The sequence below is a fragment of the Thalassophryne amazonica genome, chromosome 15 (assembly GCF_902500255.1).
Source record: "Thalassophryne amazonica chromosome 15, fThaAma1.1, whole genome shotgun sequence".
In the NCBI taxonomy this organism is placed as follows: domain Eukaryota; kingdom Metazoa; phylum Chordata; class Actinopteri; order Batrachoidiformes; family Batrachoididae; genus Thalassophryne; species Thalassophryne amazonica.
In genome coordinates this window covers 21,274,885-21,289,875 of record NC_047117.1, presented here as the reverse complement: position 1 = coordinate 21,289,875, position 14,991 = coordinate 21,274,885, and positions in this window count along the sequence as shown.

The following is a 14,991-nucleotide window of genomic DNA, read 5'->3' as shown; positions in this document are numbered from 1 at the left end:
ATACAAGCACTGACATTGCACCCTCCAGACAACACAAAAAAAATTTAGAATCATTTTTAGCCACCTGTCGCTAAAAACAGAACTGCTGGACTTTGCCAACTCTGCCATCTTTCACGTCCGTGATGCTTTCTTTGCAACTAAATTGCTTCCAAAAATTCCTGCCCGTATGACTGTAGGCTTGATAAAAAAAAAAATTAAAGTACATTAGAAAAGTCATGCCTGGTATCAGATGTTTATCAGGTAACAATCCAAAATTGGGAACATCTGGAGTTCTTGTGAGAAAAGTGCATCAGTCTGTACTGAATGAGGTTTGTTAACCTTCAGTGTTGCCCATTTGGGCCACAAAGCTGTTTACAGTTTGCACGCCATTTTTAAATTGTCTACAGATGTGTTAGTTTGTGGTAGTTTTTTCTATTAAGAGGCGGACCTTAAGAACCAACTAAGGAATCTTGATTAGAGCATTTAATGGTATAAAGTTTGTGCAAAAATGTCAAGATTTACCTTTAAAATGAAATTATTTTGGGTGAAGTAGGAATAAGTGTTGGGAAAGTGTAAGTACACGGACCCACAACAGGGGGCGCAAATGAACGGACAATGGAATAGGTCAAATAACACACTTTACTGTTGTGAATATGCACAACAAGTACAACAGATTACAATAATGGACAAAGTCAAATTCACACAGGTGTCGTGTGGGCAGGCTCGAAGATAGGAGACGCCTCTCCAAAGTAGAACCGGAACCACACGGTTTCCTCCGCCACCAGACCCCGGGAATACTAGAGCCGCCAAGTCCCGAATTCCCAGGTGGCCACTGCCTCCGCGTGTCGGACCTGGTACTGCTGGCGAGGAATAAAGAACAATTAAAGGAGGGCGCGTTCGCACCCAGGAATCCGAACGGCAGGTAAGCTGCCTCCACCTCTCGTTGGAAAGTTCTCTCAGAGTAATGCACAAAGTCACAAAGATCACTGTCAAACAGTTAGCTGAGTACGTTACCGTCTCGGTAGAAACGATATCTCGGCAAAGAGGTGGAGACGTCGTCCTGCTGATATACTCCTGCCGATCAGATGATTGGTAACAGCTGTTGCAGGTGATGCGTGACAGCTGTCACCCTGGCTGCTCCTGTGAGGCGGCTGCGCCCTCTGGTGCCTGGAGCCCGCACTCCAGACAGGGCGCCCTCTGGTGGTGGGCCAGCAGTACCTCCTCTTCTGGCGGCCCACACAACAGGACCCCCCCCTCAACGGGCGCCTCCTGGCGCCCGACCAGGTTTGTCCGGGTGGCGGCGGTAGAAATCGGCCAGGAGGGCCGGGTCCAGGATGAAGCTCCTCTTCACCCAGGAGCGTTCTTCAGGTCCGTACCCCTCCCAGTCCACCAAATACTGGAAGCCCCGGCCCATCCTACGGACATCCAAGAGCCGGCGCATAGTCCAAGCCGGCTCGCCATCGATGATCCGGGCAGGAGGTGGTGCCGGACCGGGAGTACAGAGTGGTGAGGTGTGATGGGGCTTAATCCGGGACACGTGGAAAACGGGATGGATCCGCAGTGAGGCCGGAAGCTGAAGCCTCACTGCGGCTGGACTGAGTACCTTGATGATCTTGAACGGACCGATGTACCGGTCCTGCAGTTTGGGGGAGTCCACTTGAAGGGGTATGTCCTTTGTAGACAACCACACTGCCTGCCCTGGCCGGTACGTAGGGGCCGGGGTCCGCCGACGGTCTGCATGGGCCTTCGTCCTCATCCGGGCCTTCAGCAAGGCAGAACGGGCGGCACGCCACACCCGACGGCACTTCCGTAGGTGGGCCTGGACAGAGGGCACACCGACCTCTCCCTCAACCACCGGAAACAAAGGAGGTTGGCACCCCAGACACACCTCAAAAGGGGAGAGGCCGGTGGCTGCCGACACCTGGCTGTTATGGGCGTACTCGATCCAGGCCAGATGGGTACTCCAGGCCGCCGGGTGCGCGGCTGTCACGCAACGCAGGGCCTGCTCCACCTCCTGATTGGCCCGTTCTGCTTGCCCGTTGGTCTGGGGATGATACCCGGATGAGAGACTCACCGTGGCCCCCACTTCCCAGCAGAAGCTCCTCCAGACTTGCGAGGAGAACTGGGGACCACGATCCGAAACGATGTCCGATGGTATCCCATGCAGCCGGACGACGTGGTGGACCAGGAGGTCCGCTGTCTCCTGGGCCGTCGGGAGCTTCGGGAGGGCCACGAAGTGGGCCGCCTTGGAGAATCGGTCCACTATCGTGAGGATGGTGGTGTTGCCCTGGGATGGCGGGAGGCCCGTGACAAAATCCAGGCCGATGTGGGACCAGGGGCGATGGAGCACGGGCAGCGGCTGGAGCAGTCCCGAAGCCCTGCGATGGTCAGCCTTGCCCCTGGCGCAGGTGGTGCAGGCCTGGATATAATCCCGGACGTCGGCCTCTAGGGACGCCCACCAGAAGCGCTGCCGGACAACTGCCACGGTTCTTCGCACCCCTGGATGACAGGAGAGCTTAGAGCCGTGACAGAAGTCCAGGACTGCAGCCCTAGCTTCTGGTGGGACGTAGAGTTTGTTCTTCGGCCCAGTCCCGGGGTCCGGGCTTCGTGCCAGGGCCTCCCGGACGGTTCTCTCTACGTCCCAGGTGAGGGTGGCCACGATAGTGGACTCCGGGATGATGGGTTCCGGTGGATCCGACAACTCCGTTTTGACTTCATCTTCATGTACCCGGGACAAGGCATCCGATTTCTGGTTCTTGGTCCCGGGACGGTAGGTGATCCGGAAGTCAAAACGGCCGAAGAACAGTGACCAGCTCTGGGAAAGCACAGCTCCTATCCCTGAGTCCGAGGCGTCCACTTCAACCACTAACTGGCGACTAGGATCGGGCTGCACCAGAACGGGTGCAGACGAGAAGCGCCGTTTCAACTCCTTGAACGCGGCATCGCAACGATCCGACCAGGTGAAGGGGACTTTTGGTGAGGTCAGGGCTGTCAGGGGGCTAACTACCTGACTGTAGCCCTTAATGAACCTCCTGTAAAAATTAGCAAAGCCGAGGAACTGTTGCAGCTTCCTACGGCTAGTGAGTTGGGGCCAGTCTCTCACCGCCGCAACCTTGGCCGGATCAGGAGCGACGGAGTTGGGGGAGATGATGAACCCCAGGAAGGACAAAGAAGTGCGGTGAAACTCGCACTTCTCGCCCTTCACAAACAGCCGGTTCTCCAACAACCGCTGCAGGACCTGACGTACATGCCGGACATGAGTCTCAGGATCCGGAGAAAAGATGAGGATATCGTCTAGATATACGAAGACGAATCGGTGCAGGAAATCCCGCAAGACATCATTAACCAATGCTTGGAACGTCGCGGGGGCGTTTGTGAGGCCGAACGGCATGACCAGGTACTCAAAGTGACCTAACGGGGTGTTAAATGCCGTCTTCCATTCGTCTCCCTTCCGGATCCGAACCAGGTGATACGCATTTCTACGATCCAGCTTAGTAAAGATTTTGGCTCCATGCAGGGGGGTGAACACGGAATCTAATAATGGCAACGGGTATCAGTTGCGAACCGTAATCTCATTCAGCCCCCTGTAATCAATACATGGACGAAGTCCGCCATCTTTCTTGCCCACAAAAAAGAAACCTGCCCCCATCGGGGAGGTGGAGTTCCGGATCAGCCCGGCAGCTAATGAGTCCCGGATGTAGGTCTCCATTGATTCGCGCTCAGGTCGTGAGAGGTTGTACAGCCTGCTGGACGGGAACTCAGCGCCTGGAACCAAATCAATGGCACAATCGTACGGACGGTGCGGGGGAAGGGTGAGTGCCAGATCCTTGCTGAAGACGTCAGCAAGATCGTGGTACTCAACCGGCACTGCCGTCAAATTGGGAGGGACTTTGACCTCCTCCTTAGCCTGGGAACCGGGAGGAACCGAGGATCCTAAACACACCCGATGGCAGGTTTCGCTCCACTGAACGACCACCCCAGACGGCCAATCGATCCGGGGATTGTGCTTTAACATCCATGGGATGCCCAAAATCACGCGGGAGGTAGAAGGAGTTACAAAAAACTCAATCTCCTCCCGGTGGTTTCCAGACACCACCAGAGTTACTGGTGGTGTCTTGTGTGTGAGTAAAGGGAGGAGGGTGCCATCTAGTGCCCGCACCTGCAATGGCGTAGGAAGCGCCACCAGAGGGAGCCCTACCTCCTTTGCCCATCTGCTGTCTAGCAGATTCCCTTCTGACCCCGTGTCCACCAGTGCTCGGGCTTGAAGGGTTAAATCCCCGCTCAGAATTGTGACTGGGAGTCGTGTGGCAATTTGTGTGTGTCTCACTTGAATGTCTTGACCCCCCCTTAGCCCAGTCTCTAAGGGCGAGTGTTGACGTTTTGGCCGTTTGGGGCAGTCTCTCTGTGTGTGCTCTGTTGAGCTGCAGAGAAAACACTCTCCACGGATCAGCCTCCCCATTTTGGCCCTGTGCGTTTCCCTAACAACGTCAACAGGGGGAGCTGTTGCCCCACAAAGCGCTGCGGCTGTGGAGCGTGGGGAGGGCGGCCCCTTTTCGAACCCGGAAGGGAGGGGGGCGGCGCGTATCCGGTCACGTCCTTCGCCTCGCTCCCGACGGCGTTCCTCTAACCGATTGTCTAATCGTATAACGAGATCAATAAGCCCGTCTAAATCCCGCGGTTCGTCCTTGGCCACCAGGAGCTCCTTCAGGACCAACGACAGTCCGTTTACGAAGGCGGCGCGGAGGGCAGTGTTATTCCAGCCGGACCTCGCAGCCGCGATGCGGAAGTCGACTGCATAAACAGCTGCGCTCCGGCGCCCCTGTCTCATTGACAGCAGCACGGCTGAAGCGGTCTCTCCTCTATTTGGATGATCGAACACTGTTCTGAACTCCCTCACAAACCCATCATATGTCAGAAGGAGCCGTGACTTTTGCTCCCAAAGCGCTGTAGCCCAAGCGCGTGCCTTGCCGCGAAGCAGATTAATTACATAAGCTATCTTACTAGCATCAGTCGCGTACATGACGGGACGTTGTGCGAAGACGAGCGAACACTGCATAAGAAAGTCCGCGCATGTCTCCACACAACCCCCGTACGGCTCTGGAGGGCTTATGTATGTTTCAGGGGAAGGTGGGAGGGGTCGTTGAACGACCTGTGGAACGTCACTGTTACGCACAGGGTCGACAGGAGGGAGAGCCGCAGCAGCGCCCTGAGGGCGCGCTTCCACCTGCGTGGCGAGAGCCTCCACCCTGCGGTTAAGGAGGACGTTCTGCTCGGTCATTAAATCCAACCGAGCCGTGAAAGCAGTGAGGATCCGCTGCAACTCACCGATCATTCCTCCTGCGGACGCCAGTGTGCCCTGTTCTTCCATTGGCCGTTCAACAGCCGGTTGACGCCCCACGGGGTCCATGACGTTGGCCGAGATATCCTGTTGGGAAAGTGTAAGTACATGGACCCACAACAGGGGGCGCAAATGAACGGACAATGGAATAGGTCAAATAACACACTTTACTGTTGTGAATATGCACAACAAGTACAACAGATTACAATAATGGACAAAGTCAAATTCACACAGGTGTCGTGTGGGCAGGCTCGAAGATAGGAGACGCCTCTCCAAAGTAGAACCGGAACCACACGGTTTCCTCCGCCACCAGACCTCGGGAATACTGGAGCCGCCAAGCCCCGAATTCCCAGGTGGCCACTGCCTCCGCGTGTCGGACCTGGTACTGCTGGCGAGGAATAAAGAACAATTAAAGGAGGGCGCGTTCGCACCCAGGAATCCGAACGGCAGGTAAGCTGCCTCCACCTCTCGTTGGAAAGTTCTCTCAGAGTAATGCACAAAGTCACAAAGATCACTGTCAAACAGTTAGCTGAGTACGTTACCTTCTCGGTAGAAACGATATCTCGGCAAAGAGGTGGAGACGTCGTCCTGCTGATATACTCCTGCCGATCAGATGATTGGTAACAGCTGTTGCAGGTGATGCGTGACAGCTGTCACCCTGGCTGCTCCTGTGAGGCGGCTGCGCCCTCTGGTGCCTGGAGCCCACACTCCAGACAGGGCGCCCTCTGGTGGTGGGCCAGCAGTACCTCCTCTTCTGGCGGCCCACACAACAATAAGATGAACATCAAGCTGATCACTTTGTTCATCTTTAATTATTATGCCCTGTTTGTTACTCTGTGCACCAAGGTAGTGTACAAAATAATTTCTAAATGAAAGGCACCAGAGGGCTGATGTACTGTGTACCCTGTGCACTCCACATACTACAATATATATGCAAAAGCAAATAGAAATATATCTGTAATGGTGTTTTTTGTTTAACTATGTACTGTATGACTTCATCATTTGACCTCTGTGTCTTTATGTTGAATTCATTTACACCAATCACAAATATTTTGCTGATCAACATAAGCTTTAGATCACTGGTCAAAGCAGTTGGTCACTCCTCTGAGTCTGGTCTGCTTGAGGTTTTTTCCTCAAAAAAAATGCTTGAGGGAGGTTTTTTCCTTACTACTGTTGGTAAGGTTAGACTTTACCCTTGTGAGGCACCTTGGAGCGATTTATGTTGTGATTTGGTGCTATATGAATAAACTGAATTGAATCCATCTGGGCTTCTTGGTTGTCGAGATGTACAAAAAAGGTGTTTTTGGAAGTATGTTTTCCTTGACATTGACCAAATTACTCCAGAATCTAATCACTTCTAGATATCTGTCTACGTAATATTCCCAAAAGGTGGACCAATCTAGGCTTCATGGTTCTTGGCATGTATTGAAAAAAAAGTTGTTGTTTTTTACTAGGTTTTCCTTGACCTTGACCTTCAACTTTTGACCAAATTACTCCAAGATCTAATCACTTCTAGATATTTATCATGGTAATATACCCACCATGTTTGAAGGAATTCTGTTGTGTGTTGGGGGGTTTGGCTGGATGTTTTTGTGTTGTTTTCTTTTCTTTGCTCTCCAGGTGGTATGCAAACTGGTTTTTGTCTGTGGAGAAGGTGCTGGCAGAAGAGTCCTTCACCCTCATCAGCATTATTAGCTGCACCTGTGGAGGATGTTCACGTGCAGGCCTACTGACTCGCAGCACCTGTGGATGATGCTCACGTGTAATCTTAAAGAATTTTAGCTGAAGCAGATAATGAGATGGCGCTCTGCATTTAAGCCATGAGTGGTTCAAGCAGAATTGCCGGGAACTCGACCTTGTGACGTTCGTTTATGAGACGCTGAGGACCGCGCCAGGGTTTGACACATCGTGCCTGTGAAGGAGGACGGGTGAGGGACACATGCTGTCAGCACACATCAGAGGTGATTATTGTCTGAATGATCGTTAATAGTAATTTGGCATTCTGTTATGCAGTATATTTGAACATTGATGAGAATTGTGCAGTTTGCTTCTCACTGCCGTGGCGTATGGACTGATGATCCTCCACCTGTTGTGAGAAGCTGCTCATTTACATAAAGCTTAAATTCAGACCTGAATGTGTTGCTGATAGTGTGTGCCTCTGAAGGATATTTGCTGTAGCTCTGTTGACGTTCCTCACCTTTTCCATCCTTCACAGAGTCAGTTTGTCGTGTCCACCTGGGGGGTGTTTGGCGGTGAATCTGAGTCCAGAAGCACCGAGGCTTCGATCCTTTTGGGCGCTGGAGAGCGCGCCGTCCTTCACTCCACCAGACAAACTATATATTTATGTTGTACACTAATTATTGCACTGAGGGGAAATAAAATCGTTTTGTTTGTGGAACCGCTTTCTGGTTATTTAGCGCTGGGTTCGGTCAGACGTTGGTCCGCTCCTCAACCTGCGTCTGCACATAACAAATTCCGCCAAACCATTTTTGATTTACCTTGTCCAGAGGCACACAGACACACCAGTGAAAATAATACCCTGTGCGCTGCTTTGTCAATGCCCAGGATAAGAAGAGAACAAATTTTTACTAAATTTGACTTATTCATTTGGTGAGTATCTCATGATGGTAAACAGTGGGAGCCGATCAGTTAAAAGTCAAGAGGAATAGAAGGAACTCCTATAAATAGGCCCTGAGGCCCATTGGCGCCAGTGCCTATCCCCAGATAGCATGAAACAGATCAGAGTCTACAACTGCTACCAGGCAGGATGCCTGTCCATCATAGACTGTTTACATATACAGTCTACGGTTATGTCTCAAGCCAAAGCCAGTACCTATTTGCAGCTGGATAGACTGGGACAATCAAGATGAAGTATCTTATTGAAAGACAGAAAATGTCCTGTAAAGGTCAAGGTCATAAAAAAAAAAAAAAAAAATTTAGGACATCTCCAAAATCAATAGGACTATACAGGTGATCCAAAGCTTATATCGATTATGGGATAATTGAAATCGCAACCACGTCACTAAAACATCATAGAATGATAGATACCTACAGTGGGGCTAGATTAGCAATGTCTGACTTATTATTGTTCCACAATTCCAGTAACTTGAAATGACTATGATATCCTTAAAGAGCAGTACGATGTGCACACATAGGGTGTGCATCACCCCTCCAATACCTTTCATTGTTTTTATACAACTGCTCATTGGGCTGTAAACCAACAAAGTAATATGGATTTTAATTCATCTGTAAAGATCTGTTATAATTATAGGGTGACCAAAAAAAAAAAAAAAAACAGAACCCACAAAAAGGTCCAAACTTAAAAAAAAAAGATTGAAAACTAATATTTCTGAAGTTAAAATTTTTACAAATAGCAATTTAAAAAACTCTCATAAATGGAACAGATTTTTTATAGTGCTTTATAATGATGGCTCACATTCACACATAACAGGCTGCTATCATATAAGGCATGCAATTTGGGGATTAAGAACATTGCTCAAAAGTATATTATTGATTTGCCCTTCTGACTGAGGAACTGAACCTATATGGCTTTCTGTCACAAGCCCACTTCTCGGACCTTTAGGCCACCCTTTTGAGACATGAATACTTGGGTGCTTAATATTTTTGCACAGCACTGTCACTTATATTATTATTTGATGTATTTGCTTGAAAAGTAAATAAACCTAAATATGTCACACAGCATGGTGACTTTATGACAGGAAATGAGAATACATAACTAAAGATGTAATGGATGTGTACAGTATGTTAACAGACATATATGGAGTTGTAAGCGTGCATTTGTGTGTTTTCTGATGCCTAAAGTGTGCCGGGATTGGAGTCTTACTTTTATCAGTGCGTTGAGAGTCTGACTGTGAAAGGAGGAATGCATCTTGATGTAACTTCACTATCAGCCTCCCTGTTGTCCGACAGCTCCATGTTTAGCCTGGGAACACTGCAAGGATTTCATGTGCATGTCAAAGTGTTAGAGCATACTTGGGGGGAGCACCAGATTGGAATTGGGATGAAATATTGCCTTTATTGTTTTATACTAAATTCTTTCACAGAAAATATGAACTTATTTCCATATTTGGTCACTTGCTGGAAATAACATTAATAATGAGTTGAGTAATGACTTTGCAGATTAGATTACAAGGTCTGATACAATAAGTCTAAGACCCAGAGCCAATTTTAACCCAGTCAGTACCACATAAAGTGGCAAAACAACACTTATATTCCAGTCTCAGTATACCATGGCCTACACAAATGTGTAGGATAGTCTTCCTAGAATGACAGAATTACACAAGGGTCAAATTATTAAAAATGCTCCAATCAAGTTCATTATTTGTCTGATCATGAGGATTACAAAAGGTATAGTTTGTACTACCTATGACTGTAAATTTTAGAATTAGGGCTAAAAACATAAAAAAAAAAATTATGTGAAAGGCTGATTTCAGTTTGTATAAACGTCAAAAATTATAGTTGCTTCGGGATCCCCTTTTGCTTTCAGAACTGCCTTAATTCTTCAAGGTGTTGGAAATATTCCTCAAGGATGTTGGTCCATATTGACATGATGGGATCACACAGTCACCCATTCAGCCAGTCTGCCCATTCTCTTCTGACATCAACAAGGCATTTTCGTCCACACAAGTGCCGCTCACTAGATTTTTGTTTTTCAGGCCATTCTCTGTAAACACTAGACACGGTTGTCCATGAAAATCCCAGTAGATCAGCAGTTTCTGAAATACTCAGACCAGCCCATGTGGCACCAACAACCATGCCACATTCAAAGTCACTTAAATCCCCTTTCTTCCCCATTCTGATGCTCAGTTTGAACTTCAGCAAGTCGTCTTCACAACGTCCAGATGCCTAAATACATTGAGTTGCTGCCATGTGATTGGCTATTAAAGTGGCCAGTGAGTGTAGATGTGCCTGTTTTCAATGCTTGGTTTGCAAAGCAACAGGCAAACACGGTCAGAGACTGGATACACTTTATTTTTTGCAGTATAAGTTGCACATTTTTTTCCTGAATCATCAGTTCTTTAATTTTGGATTTTTGTGCATTGCTGTTGTGTACTTTTTATTATTTGTCATTTATTCTTTCATTATCTGAGGTATTTTTAGTACTTCGAGTCCTGTGAAACTCTTATATAAACAGTTACATTAAAAAAAATCACATGTTCCTTATTAATAATAATAATTCTAATAAGTCGCACTGGAGTACAAGTTGAAAGACCTCACAAATGAGTAGAAAATAAATAAATGAAAAACAACTTATACTCTGGGAAATTCGACAAGATATTGTCCATCCATCCATCCATCCATTTTGTAATCCTGTTTATTCCAGATCAGGGTCCTGGGGGGTGCTGGAGCCTATTCCAGCTATGACTGAGCGAGAGGTGGGGTACCCCAGGTAGGCTGCCAGTATATCACAGGGTCACCACGTATAGACAGACAAACACAATCACACCCACGGTCAATTTAGTGTCACGAGTTCTCCTAACTTGCAAGTTTTCGGAAGTTGGAGGAAGCTTGAGTACGTGAACAGAACCCACGTAAACTCCTCTCAGAAAGGACCAGGTCTGAAGCAATCACACAGCTTTCTTGCTGTGAGTGTTATGTGTCGACGCGGGTTGAGGAGTGGACCTGCGTCTGACGGAACCCAGCGCTAAAATAACCAGAAAGCGGTTCCAATAACAAAACAATTTTTTTTTTCCACCCTCTGGTGCATAACAAAGTGTATGAACAAAAGATGCGTCAGTCTGGTGGAGTGAAGGCTGGCACGCTCTCCAGCGCCTAAAAGGATCGAAGCCCGGCGCTTCTGGACTCACTTTACTGCCAAACACCCCCCAGGTGGACACGACAAACCGACTCTCTGCGAAGGATAGAAAAGGTGAGGTAAGTCAGCAGCTACAACCAATATCCTTCAAAAGGCACACACTATCAGCAACACATTCAGGTCTGTATTTAAGCTTTATGTAAATGAGCAGCTTCTCACAACAGGTGGAGGATTACCACTCCGCACGCCACGGCAGTGAGAAGCGAGCTGCACAATTCTCATCACAATTCAAATCTACTGCGTAACAAAATACCAAGTTACTATCAACAATTAGTCAAACAATTAATCACCTCAGATGTGTGCTGACAGCATGTGTCCCTCACCCTTCTTCCTTCACAGGCACGATGTGTCAAACCCAGGCGCGGTCCTCAGCGTCTCACAAACGAACATCACAAGGTCGAGTTCCCGGCAATTCTGCTTGAATCACACATGGCTTAAATGCAGAACGCCATCTCATTATCTGCTTCAGCTGAAAGTCTTTAAGGTTGCACTTGAGCACCATCCACAGGTGCTGCACATAACGCTGATGAGGGTGAAGGACTCTTCAGCCAGCACCTTCTCCACAGACAAATCAGTTTTCATACCACCTGGAGAGCAAAGAAAAGAAAAGAACACCAAAATGTCCAGCCACACCCCCCCAACACACAACAGTGAGGCAACAGTGCTAACCACAGCTCCACCGTGCTGCCCTGTGGATATTATACTGATTCTTTTCTAATGGAACAAATACAGTTCGACTATGAAGAAAGTTGTGACATTACGGTGTCTTTTCCTCCTGTGCTGTAACTTTTTGTTTGTGTGATATGTCCCAAATTAATAAAGTCAGGCAGCGTAAAACCTCTTCACTCTGTCGCTGCTTGTCACAGTGAAATTGGCCTCAAACTTATCCTCTCTCCATCTATAACCCCCCTCTCGCTCTGTTCTTTCTGTTTTTGCGCAACTGCCCCAGTTAAGCAATTGCTTACATCCTACTCAGTCTGGGCTGGATAGAAATTTCCCATAGGGTATGTACTAATATGCAGAGAGCACACTTCGACAGATGCCATCAGAGAACAAGCATATGAATTACCAGGCAGGCTGCCATCTTTGAGTTCAGACAGAATGGCATTAATAGCTGATTGCCATCCAAACAACAACAACATGAAAGCCAAAGCAACTGGGAGCAGGTAAAGGTTTCATCATTTATATATTAACGGCTTTACTAACAAAGACGATCGTATCCCCTCAAAAGTTAAAATGTCATCATACAAGCTGCCAGCATTTAGAGGAGGGGTGGAAAAATTTTTAAAACTAGGGGTAAGAAATCAGATGCCATCAGCAAATCGCATTCCAATAAATTAAATATCCGCCACTGCTGACCATAACTAATTCAGAACACATAATATATTCATGAGTACAATTAAAGAAAACATGATTCCTTTAATTTTAAATGGCAGTAAATATTGGCATTACCCAATTAATTCAATTTTGACTCTAGGAAAATTACCTGCAAATGAACCACAAATGCTGAACCCGCATTTCCTGGCAAGATGTTTCCTTCAAAGAAAAGTAAATTAACAACTACAAGGACAAGGGTATATTTTCAAAATCACCATTATTAACACACAGAGGAGGACAGAACTCTTATTTCCCTAATCTAGTCTGCCTTTGCATATGTGGGAAGTTTAAAGAACACAGCAAAGTTACAATGAGCTATGGAGATTTGGGGACAAATTATTGTAGATTTTGACATTGTGGGTAATATCCCACTATAGATGACTGTCCTCAGCATGAATGAAATAAATCATACTGGTTTGTGTAATTATGTTTATGGAACATATGCTAAACCCAGAGTGCTGCACAAAAATTGTAATATTTTTCAAAAATTCATGCAAGATTTTCACCAAACATGGGATGAGGACAAAGGTCCAGCCCAAGAATGATCTTAATCAGATTGTTTTGTAAAAGGTCAGAGTCTTCTCTATTTTTTTAAACTCCATTGATCACCAAACTTGGCACACATATGAATGTGGGTTCTGGAATTGCCCATTCAGTGTTTCGCAGTTGTGAATCTCGTGCCGTCTCGCGGTCCGTAACTCACGCGAGAGGTCGGTTTCAGCAGAGTTCCGGTGTCAGGAGCTCAGCGTAAACACACCTCATGAAGTATGGACAATAAGACATTATCGGGGCACAGCAGAAGTCCATCACAGGTGCTACACATCCTCCAGATAACCCTCTCAACTTGGGAGAATGTATCATCATCATAATCGCCCGTGAACTAGCTAAATCAACACCATTCACATCCTCACTTTGCCATTGTTTACATGCACTGTGAGACACCAGAACTTTGCTGGCACCGTGGTGCATTCTGGGAAGCGCAGGTGGATTAACGCTGAAGTACCGAATGCAAAATCAAAATTAAGCAACAGTCAATCATTGTGGATCCATGTGATTTACACCATACCTAGCACACATTTGGAGTTGGGGCCTCAAATTGACAGGGTAAGGTCAGATTTGCCAAATCTCGGTCATTAGAATGAAGGTCATTGGGGACAAACACCAAAATCTAACCTCATCATTTCACTCTGATGTAGGCACTGAATTTGCACATTGAATAGGCAGGTGAGCTCCAGAATTGTCTTGGCAAGGTCAATCTTTTGGGTGAAGGTCAAGGTAAATGGTATGAAATGTCACATGTGGGTCTTTTATTGACCCTTTTATTGACAGTTTTTTTATTAACACTTTTAAAAACATCAAAATCTACTTGTACACAGAAACACTAGGGTGCTTAAAGATCCTCGTGCACACCACTGTATGTCAAGTTCTATTATCTCTGAAAGTCATTTTAGTGTTAATATCAGAACAAGAAAAGATTTGTACAAAAAAGAGCAACTGTATAGAACACTGACCCATGCAATATGAACATTATTTTTCAGTTTCCTTCGTGCTGAAATGGGCGTGTTGATAAAACTTTACTAAACCATGTCGGGCAAGAGGTACAGTATAGTATAGCGTGAATTTTTGAATTAAAAGAGCTTCCTCTTTAAGCAGTTGCTGTCTCAGCTCTCTGGCACTGGAAAAACAGATCAGTAGGTCCTTGATAGACCTCTTCCTGCTCTCAGCGTACGTCCTGATAAATGGTCCATTTCAGAGTCCATAATGGACACTGATGCAAACGCATTCTCCCTCTACGCTCAGCCGTCTTTCCTCATTGTTATTATTAGTCATTACGGACAGTCTGTTTGGCTTGTTTTGATTTTGCGTGCAAAGAAAATAATGCTTAACAGTGGGTTTTAGACATTTTGTTATCGCCGCCTTAAGAGACACCTCTTCATTTACAAACCGCTTCTTATGCATGTTTAAAGCCAATATAAAGCTTGGCCTGATGTGGATTGGCCACCCACAAAGTGGTTAGTCTGGAAAAGCGAAGGCTTTCTCACAGTTAGATTCCATTTCCCGTCTGAAAGATGCATCACGGACACCAACGGGGGCCCTTCCTCCCTCTCGGGCTAATCTCTGCCAGGGGTTTTTTGTGCAGAGAGGAGTTGTGTGTAAAATACACAAGACAAGATGTGACTCAGACCGGGATTGAAAGAGGAGGTAAGGTGGAGGGCTGCTGCACTCAGGACGATGCCTCTGCCCCTGTGTGTAGGCTCAGCAGGCGGCGCCTCAGAGAGAGGGGAGTCACAGGGGAGAGGAGGGTGATGTTTCCGAAGGGGGCCCAGTCTGTTACCAAAGGAAGGTGGAGATTTACTATCCCACCCAGTCAAAGTGTTGTACTCCCTCTCTCTCTCATGCACACACACACACACACGGAAGCAAAAAAAAAAAAACCCTCACGTATACTCACACACTCTCT